The 16,751-nt window shown below is 41.9% G+C and overlaps 1 protein-coding gene across 4 annotated transcripts in view; it reads right to left on the bottom strand.

The window, feature by feature from the left end:
• The window catches only part of LOC135489058 (probable G-protein coupled receptor No18), a 167,538-nt gene that overhangs the window by 120,736 nt on the left and 30,051 nt on the right, over positions 1 to 16,751 (bottom strand). For 3 of the 4 annotated variants that reach the window (XM_064774159.1, XM_064774161.1, XM_064774162.1), the window contains exon 1: positions 1,586 to 1,763. The gene's annotated coding sequence lies outside the window, so the exon portion shown is untranslated. Of the gene's footprint in view, positions 1 to 1,585; positions 1,764 to 16,751 lie in introns of those variants that run through there. The other variant, XM_064774160.1, reaches the window with a different exon arrangement.

Below are 16,751 nucleotides of genomic sequence, written 5' to 3'. Positions count from 1 at the left end.
GCTCATTCATTACCAGCCCCACTGTCAAGGGGACACGCTCAATTCTCTTGCGTCTAATTTCAAAGCTTGTGTCATGGTTGTTCGTGTTCCGGCGGGGGTAATATAGGGACTGTCGAGAATATCTAAGAATATATTCTCATAAAATATTAGGGTTTATTAAAATCTTGGACAGTTTTGGACAGGTTTGCAAAGATTCAATGGTAACAGGTGCCAGATAAGAGATCTGTACAGTCACTCTACAAATCTAACTACGCTTCGACTTTAATTCGGCCGAATGCAACTTGATTACACGATAGAATAAACCCAATATTTTAGTCAGCTTTATCAAGTGCACTCAATAAATTCTCTCCAACAATCAACCAATACCGTGAACATTGCTGAGCTCCGCTATCATCACAATATGGATGAAAAAAACACATCCCATCTCGTAATCGGAAATGAACTAAGATACGTTCAGCCATCCAGAAAATTCATATTTCATGATGATGAAGATGTCACGTAAAAACTCTTGTTTATTAGTTTTGCGCTATTCAATCCAAGGCTAGAGTGATGGTACATGTATGTTATTTGCTTAGTAGAGTAAAGCTTGCAGCACACTAGCCGCCAACTTCGGCGTTCACAGGCGTTTTTTGCCGCAAGAGTCCTGAACGCCTGAAAAATCCCTAGTCTGCTACGAACGGCGTCGGCGAACGCGACTTGACGCCATTTGCCGCAACTAAACGCCAAATATCTATCATGTTTGATTTTTGACGCGTGTCGCCGCGTTTGAACGCAAGAAGAAGCCAGGTGTGCTACGGATGGCCGCCTGACTTGGCGTCGGCGGCGAGGCTATGGCCAATCAGCTTGCGTCTACATAATTTCAAAATGGCAGCCTAAAGTGGCGGAAAAGACGCTACTCGACGCCAATTCTGGGCAGGTGTGCTCTGACCGGGATCCACTGGTAGCCAACTTTGGCGTCGAAAGGCGTCAGCCGAACGCTTCTTGTCACTAAAGTTGGCGGCTAGTGTGCTGCCGGCTTAAAGTGGCGGAAAATACCCTACTGGACGCCAATTCTTGGCAGGTGTGCTCTGACCGGGATCTACTGGCCACCATATTTGGCGTCGAGAGGCGTCAGCCGAACGCTTCTTGTCGCCAAAGTTGGCGGCTATGCTGCAAGCTGAAGCGTTACTAGTCCTCTCAAATTATGTAGAATCCTATGGTTGTCCAAGATGAATACACCAGGTGAGACAAGAAAGATTATGTACATTTGAAAAAAGGAATACCGCCATGGTACTTTTTACGCTATACAAACGGGAAACAGTAAGTTAACTGGTTTAAAATGTCAGTTATCTCTATCTGTGTTCTCTTTCTTGTCTCTCTATTTTGAAAACCGGATTACCTTATGCCAAAAAGACCGAGAAGGAAGGTAGAGTATATGACATGAACGGACATAGTGGGGTCGACAACTTTTGGCTTATACTGAGAACTTTCCTGAAGCAAGTGGTACCAATAAATCAGTAAGTTGTCAAATATATTCCGTATAAACGTATATTTATTCCCAAAAAAGTTTGCAATCTAGGAAGAATATAATAATATGTTGTCTTACCTTGCTATCCCTCAGTCAATAGATAACTCCTAAGCTTTGTATCCTTTATCGAGTCCACAAGCTGTCCGTTAATAGAACTGAATCCCTGAAAGCATAAAGGGTGGTGTCCATGTACTAATATGCTCGATGTTCCAACATTTATGCCTGCAGCGCCAATCCCGCTTAACGACTCGGTCAGGCGGCGGCACATCCAGAGTGATCGTATACGTAATCGAGCTGCTTCGCTGGAATGGAATTCTGCTGAGGAAAGGAAGAGGACTAATGTATAAGCTGCGCTGGGCTCGACGATGTGTTGGAATTAGAACAGTTTGAGGACAAATATGTTTGTAAGGCAGTCAAGCCAGTGTGGAACGCGATTGTCGCGACTGAGGCGGAGATACCGATGGTCTCACATCACTCAATGATACACATCCAATGTTACTGTTAAAGGTAACTTCAAGAAACTGTATTAATCTCATCGTTCACCTGTCATCATCTTTGCTGTGGTTTGATTTAATGATTTTGATATCAACAGCGATAAGATAACCACCAGTGAGTTCGTTCACATGAACATTGTTAATTTTGATGATATGAATCGATCCTCAGGTCTGTCCCAATATCAGTCACATGACGGGCGGACCTAAAACCCCAATGCAAATCAATTGACGACGAGCAGTTGCAGATGCGTCGGGGTTGGAATCGTGTTGTGCTGTGATAATGTGTTAGGGATTAGTTAGAATAGGGATTCCATCAGGAGAGTAGATGTGTTATGCTGCCCATGGCTGGGCGAAAAGCTTGCTGACGGTCAAGGATATGCGCACGGCCGGCTGTGCAGGCATCCGCTGAAGACAAAGCCCAAGGAGAAATAGTGCAACTTGAAGCTGTCATGATCTCCTGTTTGGCATGATTCTCATGAAAACAAACCACCATCTCTCTTGTCCCCTACAGATATAATGCATTAATCTTCCATTAATGTAAGATATTTATAACAGTTCTCTTGATTTGGAATGAAATAACTGGTTAACCACCTCTCGTGTCCCCCCAGATTCCAATATGGGAGAAGAAAATCGTGCCTGATTCATTGAAATGACCTCTCATACTCGTCCTGAATTCAGTGGGGAATGGTTTAATTGAAAACTGCACAGCACATTTCCCGCGGGTGGGTGACGTTGTTGAGGTAATTTGCGATAATATTTCATTTTGATTAGCCACCAGAGATTTCTCGCAATGAATGTTAGAGGACATGAACACTTCTATCATTTTGTTCGAATTGTTCTCCGAGGCTGATGGGGAGTTAATCAAACACATTAGTTTAAATGCCACTGAATGATGTATTTCTAAATGCTTCGGAAAAAGCGCAAGGTCAGTAGAAAAAAGGTAAGAAAGCAATGCTCCGAATTCAATCTGTTTTCGAGGTGTTGACCAAGATGGTTTGCACTACTCGTGGTTGATGGAAGAACGGACTTTAGCTCGGCTCGATCACTTGAACTGACACGCACTGATATCACGCCATGGATCGTTCTCTCGGTTATGGGACCCTGACGATGAGAGCCCCGCCCCGCTACCGACATTGCTGGAAACTTGAAATTTACCCCCTCTCATAGTAGCAAGGCCCTAAATCATTACCTAGATGAAAATTTTTCAGGCAAACACGTTGGTTTGATTCAACGTTTGACATATTATCTGGCGATACCGTCCACATATGCATAGCCATAAGAAGTGTATAGAAGACTTCTCATTATAAGATATGTCAATCATGTAATTCAACCAATTAGACCACACAACTCTCGTCCAGCGAAAAAGTATAAGATTCTATTTAACTTCAATTACATTCTGATAGATCTAGACATATTATGGATGAATGGAACGAGGAAATATATTGAAACCGGACACCAATCAGTGTCCGTCACAAATCGCTTCTAATGCTTTCAATTTCAGCTATATACTGTTGATGTTTCATTAACGGCGATCGATAAAAAAATCGTTGGTCTCGGGATGCCAGCTGAGGTCCGATCGGTAACATCTTCGTTCTCTGGCTGGTGGCGGATGGGGGCTTTTCTGATTGGATTTAACACTTTTACCCGTGAGTTTCGAGAATCCGGTTGTGACATTACACTTGTTTATCATTGGGTCGAAATCGACAAGTCAAACTTCCAGTCTATCAACAGGTTTGACCTTAAAAGTATAAACATGATAGGTATCACTATGAATAAGCGATAAAAATGTATATTTTCCAACAACAAGACTAAAAATGAATTGGACAAATCGCCATGGATCGTCAGCATTTTGATCACAAAAGGAAATATTGATTTTCATCCGTCTTCCGTCTCTTTTCGGGCACGGATCCCGAGAAGTATAAACACAACACATGCCGTTGATTAGAGAGGCTTTTTTGGGACTAAAAAGCCGAGCCGCAACGATGTAACCATTTCTTTTACAATTATCATCTGTAGAAAGAGTGAACAATGTAGATCCTTACTATCACGCCGTTGTTAGGCAGTCTCGGCATGCGCGCCATGCTGATTGCGCGGCACTTTTTCTAGCGTCATTCCAGTTAACATAGCCAGCTTAATACGTAATGTCTGCAAAAGACCTGTTGCCCATTTCTCAATAGTATTCCGCGATAATGACGTCACTGCAGCTGCTGCCCTCTATTTCCCCATCGCTGAATTACAGGCAATGTCGGACAAACATGCGGTTTCGTAATGGATTCAGGCTTTCTAACTAGGGCAGTTAGATTCAATCTGGCACATGTCCGAGTGTTGGAAATACTACATAATTGTTCTGAATATTTCTCTCTCTGACTCTATGGTATCATTTATGCTAAAAACAATGCAGGGTCAAAGATAATTGACTTTGAAATAAGCTCAAATGCGTAGAAATAAGTGTCGATGTCCGACTGTCACGTGACTAAAACGTCATCAATATCTTATTCAAATGACCTTGTGAGCTATAAATAGTAACGTCGCGGAATGCTATTTGATGCGCTGATAATATAGTTGCTTTGGCGTGATAAACATCGTATATTCGTTCTGACCCTTGCCTCTCACATCTACAGTAACTATTGCACTTCTTTTACTAATCCTGGTCTTCGTGTCCGTGTTTGTCCATGTAGTTCCCGGCGCCCCAGGCATGTAGGGTCAAGAGATGTGACATTGATTTGTCTGGAGCAACAACAAGAGATTCCACACAAATACCTGTCGCATTCTATAAACGCCTTCATGTCATTGTTGAGAACATCGACAGCGTGTTAGCCCGGATTATTAGACGGCATGTAACGTATATTGACATTTTCTGTGAAACATTATCGATAATCATTTTCTTTGCTTGCCGAAATGGTCTTCAGCTTTCAGGGTGACATGTACTAAAGCGAGAAGCTGGTGATGATCTTGTTAAATCACACACAGAATGCGTATCATTATCATCAATGTCATCCCGCACAATGCATCGACAGGCAAGCGACATTCCAATTACATGTACTGTAACTCTAAAAAAACCCAATTAGATAGCTTTTGGACATTGGGCCTTGGACTGAATGCTAGGTGTATATCTCTAAGATTGACTTAATCGACCTCAGCCAAGAGGCTCGCCAACTCACAAGGCTGAGGCACATGTTTTGTCCTCTGACATGTCTGAGCCAGCGTTGACTATCAATAGGCTGTCTGGCGCCACTCGAAGCCGACATTAGATGACCAGGAGACCAGATATTGTGAATAGTGAACCTTACCCAATTCAACTGACGAACTGACATCGTTGCCTATCTTCTTCGATAACAAATACCGTACTGATCTTTCAATAGCTGCCATGAATAACTGAAAGAAAGTTTCATGGGTGAGACATTTTTCGCTGATCATTCGTGGAGTCTATCTGGTGATCACATCATAGAGACAATACCCCGCCGTCAGTTGAGAGATATTTCTTTCAATAGCTGAGTTACCAAAAAGCACCTGTCAGGGGCATTCCTAATTCGAAATACTTTAGAAAGTATGCAAGACAAACTATTTGGTAAACAGCCGTAAGAATTATTCATAATGTCTTTTTGCGTCAAATAGGAAAACTTTTCCGAAACCTCTCAACGGTAAAAAAACCCCAACCGGCGTAAATAGATAAGGAGCTATAGATCCAATAACTACATGTACAGCTAAATGGAAAAGGCGAATCCAGTGAAGCAGTATCGGCGAAGCCATATTGGCGATGAGGTCGTCTCCATATATTCGGTCAGAGAACACGCACGGAATGGGACCATGACCTTTATTATGGGTGATGATTTTCCATTGATTTACGTTTGGTGCCGAAAACAACCTCGCGTTCAATGTTCGATATTGGAGTGGTCAAACAATCATGACATTGTAAGAATAAAGCACATTTACGTATTCAAACCGCACCAATAATTGCTTTGAGGAAGACAAAATCACGATAAGGGAAGGCCACTGTTTGACTATATGCCCCGGAATGGAATCGATCTCACGACCGCCACGTTGCTGGTCATATTTTAAACGAATAAGCCCCAGCAAGCACTTACTGGTTCCATCTAAATATCAACCTCTTCCGATCCCCAATCATCTTTTAAAGCATTGAGACGACGGAAGCTGCTTTGAAAAAAGCTAATCGGCTTTGAATTTTTTTTCTCCCTGACAGGTATATTCATATTCCTTAAGCACTCTGGTCGGTGGGCAATAACGGATTATTAAGAGCTTATACTCTTACTGAGGGGCTGGAGGGAGTCTTTGATGTGCATCCTGCTGCTGGCACAAAGGCAAATTGGCTTTATCAAGACACTGGCACGACGTGTACCCAAGGCTGATCATTCCTCATATAAACTCACAGTCTTGTCTGTTTTTAACAGCCACGAATGTTCTCTTTATAAAAAATCAAGAGATCCCGATTTCAATTTATTTTCAAGGTTTATTTCATTCATTGGCCATCACCAATGGCTTCTCAACTTTTATGACGAGCAATGTTTTAATTCTCTTTATGTGATCGAAATTAGGGTCACGATCATTAAACCGCGAATGAGGTAATAATTCGATCATTAAAGACCACATGAGGACTGCCATTGGTTGGGCTTTAGGAGGATGGGGGAGAATTCTCGATGGGCTGTATCATTAAATATCTGGATTGCGTTGTTGCAGATAACTTGACTTTAAAACGAATCAGTCGTGCTGCTATGGAATGCAACACCAATGATTATATTGCCAGACGAAAGCTAAAAGCTAGTTTTCTACAGTTTGAATATCAAACGAACTTAAATCGACGACAGATCAATTTTGAAACATTAACTGTGCTTTGATGGGAAACACAATTGGACATAATGCGTGGTTCTGCCTTTCAATCCCTTCGTTTACCGTTTTTACCTTTACCAGCAACATCAGCTGACGCTGTAGTTGACAGTAAAGGTTGAGGATTGATGCGTGGGCCCTCAACCACGGAAGTGCTGGGGGGCCGAAAGAGGCATGGAATGGCTGTATTCATGAGAGCCGATTGCGTAAGAACTCTTCTTCCGTCGCGAATATTTGGCAAAACAAGTTTTACATTTGGTAAATGTTTCCAGAAATATATGAAATTCGTCGTGTGTGCTGTGTGCTAGAAATGAACCTGGGGCAATTTTTGTTGCCAAGTCGTTCACCTGACAAGCAATTACTCTCGGTGGCAACCTTTATTGCTTCATTGGTTGTTTATAGTTAAAAATGAATAACTGCGAGTCCTTAGTAAATCTTAATTGGAGGCAACTCGGAAATGAGAAGCATTTACGTGACAATAACCCAGTTTCGCCATTTCGTGTAGAATTTGTAACCCGTCAAGCCTGTCGTGGGGAAAAGAAAAGCCATTGATGAGACAGGTACAGAATGTGTCCTGATCGAGAAGATTTTGCGAATCTCAAAATGAATCGGCGCAAATATTTGGCAGTCTACAGAACCATCTTTAACTTGAGCGTGAGGACCGAACGCCAACGTAACTGCCGAGACAGCAGCTGATAAGCAACTTGAGAAACATGCTACCCGAAACATTTCAAGCAAGGACATGGCTTTCGCGAGAATTGTCGCAGACATGGCCTAAGGGTAGGAATTAAGAGCAGACGAACTGTAACCAGAAAATATGGCCGTCCAAGTCAGAGTAAAACAGAATTTATAATGCGACACGTTTGAAGCGATATGCGTTCAATTACTAATGGAATTGGCGACAATTGGTTTCGAGTCTCAGACTGAAAAAACCGCCAACTGTAGCTAAATAAATGTTTGATGAGATGGCCTTTGATAGTTGATGTTTGCTTCAAGATAAATGTAAGCGACTTATCTACGGTTCACCATGGGAGGGCTTATAGATCAAAGTAGATAGAGTACTCCCAGCAATCACTATTAAAGGTTATGTGTGCTATTTATTTTCTGTGTACGATCACCGTAAGTTTTAAAGACAGAGTTCTGTGACGGGGCTTCTCTGATGGTTACTTCGGTAATGGAGGACTGCTTCGTTGGCTCTTTGGAGAGGGCCCGTTACCGTACGGAATCTTTCATGCAGCAACACGAGGAGACAATTCTTACCATCTGTGTCGTTTATTTTGACCACCTCTAACTGGCTTATACATTTACAACAATATTAATACATTTTGTCTTAAAGCTGACATGCATGCATAAAAAACCTAATGGGCAAGTTAGAAAACACTAACGCCCGTCCGCCATGTTTCAAAAGCCCTCAGATATGATAGGTTACCAGCAGGCCGCAGTGGCGCTACCGTATTCACCAACAGAGCACTGGATGTGGAGCACAGATATGAGCATCAGTTCATATATCTTACTATAAGTGGCCATTGCGACCTCGCGTGATCATTGTTTGAAATCGAACGGCACCTATTCAGACAGTTCTTCGATACACGCATGGTTTTAATACAAGCAAAGCGGGAAATTTGTTTGCATCTTTAAAACTCTATAAATAGCTGCGTGCTCCTATAATCATTACAGGGTGTCATGTTCATCTTCTGATTATGTTTCTCATGAATTCACTATGCCAATATTGTTTAAGGGCAAATTTTAAAGTCCACTTTGAAACTGAAAATGGTACAGATGGCACAAAAGACGCCATTCTGTCAAGCGTGTACATGAAATGAACAATTGAAAAATATGTTCATGCACAACAACGGCTTTATGGCATAATGGGTAAGACGGCAAGGATTAAGAGGTGAGGGTTCCGAGTTCGAACCCGCTCGCGGAATATCTTTCATTTTTTCTTTACACGAGAGCGTCTCAGTGACCTGTCTCGTCAATGAACTTGTTGTTTGTGCAGTCCAGTGAGACCAGTCGCTGAGTGTCTATCATGTTTGAAGTGCAGTTGGTCGTTTTCTGGTCGGGCGTTTGTGTTTTATAATAAGGACAGCATTCGTCAGTCCCGAGAGTGTCTCTAAATAGAGAGGTTCCAATGTATACTAAACGTATGCTATTGTATTATAGGGTGGTTTCGCAGGCGCACGGATAGCGCCATTTTCAAAATTCGCGCCACCTAGACTTAAACGTAACCGTTTTCTCGTGCGCAGCGAAACCACCAAAATGATGCAGCAGTGAATAAAACGGTTACGTCTAGCTAAACGTTCACGTCGTGCTATCCGTGCGCCTGCGAAACCACCCTTAAAGGTATATTACCAAACGGAATGAAGTTGTCAAGATAAGCTTTGTTCATTTTCTTATTTCATGTACATGTACTATTTCTCGGATATTCGAAGACAACTTTTTGGTGTGCTGACTCGAATTGGTTATGACGTGCATAAGGGTTTAACGTGAAGTGCAGACTGAAAGTTTGGTGTTGCCAATCATATGCCATCAAAGGGTCGCCCACCTCGGATGAGACTCTCAGAAACCAATCTCACAAGTTATAGTACTTTACAGGATCGTCCTTCGGATATATGCATTCAAGTACTCGGCAATCGATATGTCTTCGTTTATCCCATTAGCCACCTACTCATGACGATATATTCTGCTCCTCGTCTAGTAAACTGTCCGCTGGCATGTCCATTCACTCATCAACCAGCAAAGTGTCAAAGACAACATGTAAGTCGATTACTAACTTCAGCAAACAGACTACACACGCAGGGACCGAGTCTGATGCATTTTGCATTAGGGGTGTTGACTGTGTCGAACGACATTCGGATCAACTCGTAGAGGAGATGGGCTTCAGTCAACATGATTGAAAAGGCATGAATGTACCACTCCATCCTGGCATAACCAGTGGTTATCAATATACTCCGTCTGTCGATATTTCAAATCCCATACCTTTCCGACGGATTGCAGTGGTAGAAAAAAGCGCCCAATCAGAGCGCCGCAATCAAAGGTTGTAGCACGCGTATCCAAGCACGCCCTTTCATTGGTTGTTATCTTGACTGCCGATGGGGGTGTCTACAAAACCAAGACCCAAGACCCAAGACCCAAGACCTACAAAACCAAGACCCCCACCTACAAAACCAAGACCTACAAAACCAAGACCCATCAACATCTTGGGTCTTGGTTTTGTAGGTCTTGGGTCTTGGGTCTTGGGTCTTGGTTTTGTAGACACCCCTGCCGATGGAGCAGAAAGCATGACTGCACTACGATTATACACTACGATCGGCGATTGCCGTTATACCAATTATGCTTCCCTCGCTGCTTTTGGCATTATATAACACATACGGGTACGGGTGTGTCAAGTAGTTGGAACAGCCGCTCTTGCAGTGGATTTTGTTGCTTTTTCGCGGGGTTTTGTATAGGACGTAGGAGCAAAAAAAGCTTGATCTCAGGTTGGTGATACACCTTCATTTCCAATCGAATTTGGCCATCTTAGACGTGACACGTTTGAGATAGGTAATAGATGTCTGACGAGCTAGTTTCCTCTGACAAGAGAGCTTGATTGTCATTTAAGAATACCTAATGCAAGATGGGGGGGGGGGGGGCTTTTATATGTTTTCGCGACTCATTTTCATGTCAGTTGTTTATTTGCTGCCTTGAATTGGTGGCAATTTTCACGGTTGTAAATGAGCTTATATTAACGACATACGCTTATGAGCTGTACGTTTACTGACCTACTTTTAACCATGTTACTCCAAGTGGAGCATAGGTGGCCAACAAGATTTTTCCGCTTCCTCTCCTGGGCAGTTCTCTCAACTTGGGTCCAGTTCCTCCCTATCTTCCTAACCTCGTGTTCTGTTGATCGTCGCCATGTGGTCCACGGCCTTCCCGGGCGCTGTCTGCCTCGCGGATCCCACCTGAGTGCATGACTTGTACACCATATCTATATTGCTTCCAAAAAGACCGAAGGCTGGTGGTACGCCGTCATAATCTTCTTACAGCGATATCATTAGCAACGATTTGCACACTGCTAACATCATGAAGTTTACACTTGACTACCCAGCCGCGATATTATTCCACAGGGACGTTTACGATGTTTACCCAAGACGACAAAGGGAGACGAGACCAACTTCACATGGAATGTTGATCAGAAATGTGCATCCAATGATTATGAGACTGCCATCTTGACATACAAGATTTTGATACATTTACGACTCATTTTTGTAGTCGGACCTATCCTTATGGCATGGTTACTGCACATAGAAGGGTAGGATTTAGACTGTCATCTCGATGTCGGTCATTTACACAGATCACTTCGACCTCGATCAAAAAGCCACGTTATTTTTTGTATGTAGTAAAGTGATTCGCTATACACAAGAACTACATGTAATTGTATATAGGTTTCTGGCAAATGTACGTCTATTCAGTTTATTCGTCACCAGAATCTGTTATAAACATTGATTCTGACTTCGCTGAGGACCCAAGTTGTCCTTTCACGGGGTTAAATGCTGAAGAAGATTATTTATTTATTAACAAGAAAACACCTAGTCTTAATTAGAAATAAGTAATCAGTTGGGGGTGATTCAAGTTGAGTTCGATCAAATTTTCTAAACTTGTTTTTTCCACATGTTCGCAGCTGTTGCGCTCATCCAGGATCGTTAGTGCCATTTGGGAATCGCCGGGACAATAGGCCTGGGTCACAGATGCTCGTTTGTGTAAGGGCCAAATAGGCCTGGGTCACAGAAGGACCAAAATGTTCTTTTCGTGGTTTGGTCATGACGATTCCTAAATTGACTTAGCAGTTCATAATTGGTCATTTATGACGAGTCAGGGTCTTCCTGTTCAACAACGCATGCGCAACAGTGGGTTGCGCCCTGTGAAGGGCCTTGGTCACAAATGTTTTTTGCATAAGGACCAAAGTGGTCCGAGTTTGGTAATTCTCTGGCGACTCCATAAATGATTTGGTAACATCTGGCTGGTCGATCGTGACGTAAAGTAAGGTGACATGTACAGTCCTACCAGAAACAAAATGCCCAACCGTTTAAAAAAATATCACAGATAAAGTAAGATATTTGAATGCGGTTTTCAGCAGAGTATGGTATATTTAGTTAGTCATATATCTGTTGTATTTGGATGCATCTAATTCTATCCCTTCATTATGTAACAAGCATTTCAAAAATGGTCCAAAAATCACTTTTTTCATTTCATGTGCCTTTTCAAAAATTCACATGAGCCCATGAACTGTGTTTTATGACCATCATTTTTGGCACTTGCAATTCTATAGAATGTATTCAATAGTCATGACAAATGCACATTAATCTCTTCCATTTCCTTTGATAAAGACCCCCCCAATCCTTCATGTATGAGCTGAGTTCACCATAAACACCCTGACTGACTGCATTGCTGACCATGAGGAGTGTTCTCAAAAGCCACCAGCTGTATGAAATAAACAATCACCTGTAGCGAGCTAAAACTAATCTTCAAAATGAAGAATTTAGCAGGAATTTTCTCGTAATGAAAGCAAAAAACCTTCGTTGCATCAAAGTTCCCCAATACATTGTGAAAAAGAAATAAAATAAAATGAAATAAAAAAGTTGCTTTTGGACATTTTTAAAATTGCGTGTTACATAATGAAGAGACAGGATTAGTTGGGCCCAAATACAACAGATACTTGACCAACTAGATATGCCATTCTCTGCTGAAAACCGCATTTAATTGTCTCATTCTATCTCTGTGATATTTTCCAAAAAACGATGGACATTTACTTTCTGGTAGGACTGTAGCATGCACAGTCGTGGTTGTATATATTGCGAGGGATTACTTCCCAACCACACATTCAACTGTTGACCTCTGTCCTGACGATACACCAACGCCATCAACGCTCATATTCTGTGAAATCTCGCAGTCCTTAATCGGTAAGTAGAGATACTCGATGAACTTTCCTGAAACCTAAAACATGAAAAAAAAAGTTGCTTGCTTACTTATATCAAAGATATATTTGGGGTCAGTAAGAAATATTGAATAAATGAAACAGTCTTTCAGGTTCACAAATCTTCCTAATTATGAGAAAGATAGGATATTTTTGGTGCAAGGAATAATAAAACCTGCTGATTTTCCTCTGCCAAAAACCTTATCAATGCGTGAATAAGGGTCATTGCTAGGGCAAGCTAGCTGTTTGAAGAAAAAATCACATATAATTTATGAGTAAATAGTGATTTTATTTGCAGTTTTTAAAAATTTTTGGAGATGGTTTCACTCAGTATGTATTGTATTGTATTGTATTGTATTTTGTTATAAGTGTTTTTTCTTTTCAGGAAACTGCCGCAATGTTTCGTTTAATGTCCAAGATGGCAAAGACGTCCACCTCTTTCACAAGATGGGCTCCGCTAGGGTTTCAGGTTAACATGAGACAGCAGATAACTCGTACACCTCACGCTGTTTCCGCTCGTCTATTAGCGAGTTCCGTAGCCAATAACAACCGACGTAACAACAGGCTGGACCAAAAAATCGGGCGGAAACTCGGGAATTATGAAAATTTCCTTTTTGAAACTGGACGCGAGAAAGGAAGGTCCACCTTTAGTTTTTGTGTCGTAATAAGATCGGAGATGGAGGTAACTCCGGAACAAATAAGGAAAGCGTTTGAGAACTTACAGAAACGACACGCAGTCTTGCGCCTGGTTGTCACCTTGAAGGATGGTGAGAACTACTTCGCCGAAGTTGCCGATGAACTCGACTATGAGATTCTCCAGACCGCTGATCGGAGAGCCGTTCTCGCAAGAGAGGAACAACACAGATTTACGTACGGGCAGCTGCTTTCCCACTTTAGAGTCCTTACGCCTGAAACTTCTGACCGGGGATTTCTCTATCCGGTCATTATCGTCAGTCAAACATGCGCGTTTGACGGAAAGACAATGAAAGTGATCAGTGATATAGCTTACTTTCTAGAAAAGGCCTTGCTTCAAGACGGAGATGATAACATAGAAAGTCTGCCTATGCTTCCTGTTCGCGAAGACATTTTAGATCAGTATCCAGATAGCAGGTCTAACAATCTAAAGCCCAACACCTGGAATGATAATAAAGCCCTTATGATGAAACTTGTGGAGATGCATAAGCCGAGTCACCCACAACCCTGTACGGGAATAACAGGTTTTGTTTTGGACAAGAAGCAGAATTCCCAACTGCTGCACGAGGTGGCCCAACATAATGTTTCATTGAACAGTGTAAGCGTTGCTGCACATGCCATGGCATTGTACAGGTTGCAAATTGATTTAGGGCTCCTCTCTGACCAGGGGTGGTCACTGCAATCCCCCTTCGCGGCAGACTTGCGGCCTTATGCGAAACCTAAACTCCCTCCGTCTCACGCCGGCGTTTGGGTAGCCGAACTCAGTAACAACATAATAATTCCGGCAAAAATGGCGAGTTGTAATAGTAATGAGGCATTCTGGAAGCTCGCAGCCGCCATCGAGAAAGAAACCCGTGAAATTTTAGCCGATCCCAAAGAGATTCTGGGAAGTTTAAAGTACTTCAACGAGCTCTATGACAAATTTATGTCGGACCGGGAAGCGTATTACCGTGACGATTGTGACCCAGTACAGGACCTGTTCTACATATCAAATTTCGGGTCATTTATCAATTCTCCCGGAAAAGGAAAAATAGACGAGATAGAGTTGATAACTGGAACCAGGGGTTCGACTGTCTTTTGTCACAGCATTCATCGTCTCAATTCTTCGTCTCTGTTTCACTGGGAACTCGGATACAGTAAGATGCTTGTGTCCGATGAACTGGCCGAAAAGTATCTATCTCTGATAAAGGAAGAACTCGAAAGATACCTCATGGAGTAGGAAATCGGTGGATGCTGCGGCAATCCGAAGTTAAACGGTAACAATCACCAATTGGGTGGAGCTAAAATGTTGACCAAAAGCGTGGCGAAAATGCTGAAAAAGCCTGCCGTGCCAAGTTACCTCGAGGACTGTTAGTTATTTGATTTGCAAACATTACTTTGGACTTTTATATTTTGAATGATATCTACTCACAGAATTCGGGTCAATTTTGGATCGAATATTATAGGAACTCACATCGTTTTCTAGGTTTTTCGGGGGCGGAGAGATATACTCCGTTGCGTTGCGTTGCGTCTTAATAGCGGGGTATCGTGAACTCGGATCTCGGGGTGCACTCACGTGGCGGGTAAGGTCTTGTGCGGCGCGTACTGAAAATAACGAATAACGCGTTTTTCTACTCTCTAAGAGCTTAGACAAAATTGGAAAAGCATCAAACACACGTTCAGAAAAATAGTAATATGATGTATTGGTTGCTGCAGTACACTTACGCAGGAGCAAAACGCCTTGGTTTTTATCTCAGAATCTGTCAACGGCACTTGAATTTTATCCCCAGAGGAGAATTCCACTTAGGCGCTGTGCGATTGCATTGACTTTGACTCGATGCTGAAAGTCTTGCTCCGCGCTTACTCGAGTTACCGTGACAGCTGTAATGGTTAACTTGGGGAAGCCATGTCATTATTTAATGTATCCCCACAGGCAAAAGTCAAAACCTTCCCGCAGTTTGCCATAAAGTGGAAAGTCTTGTTCTTTCCGTAAGCTTAGGTCGTAAAAGATATTGGCTAATGCAACCACCTAAAGGTTTTCATGTCGACATGGTTCAATTTCGGGCGAGATTTTTCTCCGGATTTTGTTCCGCGCTCGTTCGTACAAAGGGAAGACATGGGGCAATTTATATTTAGATCACCTTTTAGAACAGGAGAGAGATCTTGAGGCACATTTTGATAATACGTGCGTTTTCTATAAACGTGCTGTCGGCAATAATCTACGAAATGTGACAGAGTTGGGTTTAGCAGCATAAGCTAACTTTAACAAAGCTACGTGAATCAGATCAAAGCAATAAAATAGAAACATCTCAGCAGAAAAGTGAAAATGAAAATAGATATATCTAGTTTATGATAACTGTTGATATCACATTTGGACATCAAGGAGATTCGAGAGAAATTTTATCAGATTTCTTTGTAACACACGTTTGATGGTTAAAGCGCATTTTATTTAAGGAAAATCAGCTAACATATCTAAAGCAAATACCCCGTTTTATTAAAAGAAGTCATAGTTTGTCGTGTTTGACTATTATGTCAAAGGATATCACAGATAGCTCTCGGATTATCACGGCGAAATTCGGCAACTCAACTAATATAAAGCGCTTTGAGATTGCGGAACATTGTAAAAGCCTAATGTATATTACTATAATATTTCATTTGACATATAAGATTATGTTTAGTACACGTTTTGTTGGTATCGCTGAATATGGTAGTCCCACTTTGCGATCCGTCTTTGTTTTCGTTACATTGTAAATCAATTTACTTTTTGTTGATCTTAAGTTGTTTCCGTTCTCTTTTATAACGTCAGTCGACGTCATAAAAGAGACGTTTTCCTGTTTTCTACAGGAAAATACTTGCCGATCTCATGAGTTTATCTTCTACATGTAACAAGTGCATCGATTGAGCTACAGTACTGCTGTGCTCAATGAAGCGTATGCTGGTGCAACTGGAGGTAAAGGAATAAAGCGACTTTATAAACGCGAAGATAGAGTATTTGCATATTCTTTTACACCGAGATGCTTGCTCATTAAATGATATGAAAGAAACTGAAGGCCTCGTCGCTCTAATGCAAAACGATTTGAAGTCATGGTTAATGCACTGACTTGAGCTTTTTAGCCGGGGACCTGTCTTCAACTCATTTCAATGTATCGTTTGTTTTTGTCCTTCAGTGGATGAAAACTCTATCAAACTGTCAACGTCGATATTAGCCGATGAAACGCGCACTAAAGTGACATGATTGAAGTTTTAACAACATCTGACGGGTGGATATGCAGCTCAAGGT

Source organism: Lineus longissimus, chromosome 6 (assembly GCF_910592395.1).
Source record: "Lineus longissimus chromosome 6, tnLinLong1.2, whole genome shotgun sequence".
Lineage (NCBI taxonomy): Eukaryota > Metazoa > Nemertea > Pilidiophora > Heteronemertea > Lineidae > Lineus > Lineus longissimus.
This window is presented reverse-complemented; position numbering and strand designations above follow the sequence as displayed.